The following is a 610-nucleotide window of genomic DNA, read 5'->3' on the forward strand; positions in this document are numbered from 1 at the left end:
AAATTTAAAAATTAGGGGCACCTGGCTGGTTCAGTTGATAGAGCGTGAGACTTTTGATCTCAGGGTGGTAAGTTTGAGCCCCATGTTGGGTGTCAAGATGACTTAAAAAAAGTAAAATCTTTATGGGGTACCTGGGGTGGCTCAGTTGGTCAAGTGTCTGATTCTCGATTTCAGCTCAGGTCCTTATTTCGCAGTTCATAGAACTGAGCCCTGCATGGCACTGCGCGCTAACAGTGTGGCGCCAGCTTGGAATTCTCTCTCTTTCTCTCTGTCTCTGCCCCTCCCCCCGCTCATGTGCTTGTGTTATTTCTCAAAATAAATAAATTTTTAAAAATCAAAATAAAATCTTTAAAAAATGAAAAATATTACAGAAATATTTAACATGAGGGGCGGCTGGGTGGCTCAGTTGGTTGAGTGTCTGACTTTGCCTCAGGTCATGATCTCACGGTTTTTGGGTTCGAGCCCCGCATCAGGCTCTGTGCTGGCAGCTTGCTCAGAGCCTGGAGCCTGCTCTGGATTCTGTGACTCCCTCTCTCTCTGACCCTCCCCGGCTCACCCTGTCACTGTCTCTCTCTCTCTCTCTCACATATATATACATATATATATATAT

This window comes from Crocuta crocuta, unplaced genomic scaffold, assembly GCF_008692635.1.
Source record: "Crocuta crocuta isolate KB4526 unplaced genomic scaffold, BGI_CrCroc_1.0 scaffold943, whole genome shotgun sequence".
Classification (NCBI taxonomy): Eukaryota; Metazoa; Chordata; class Mammalia; order Carnivora; family Hyaenidae; genus Crocuta; species Crocuta crocuta.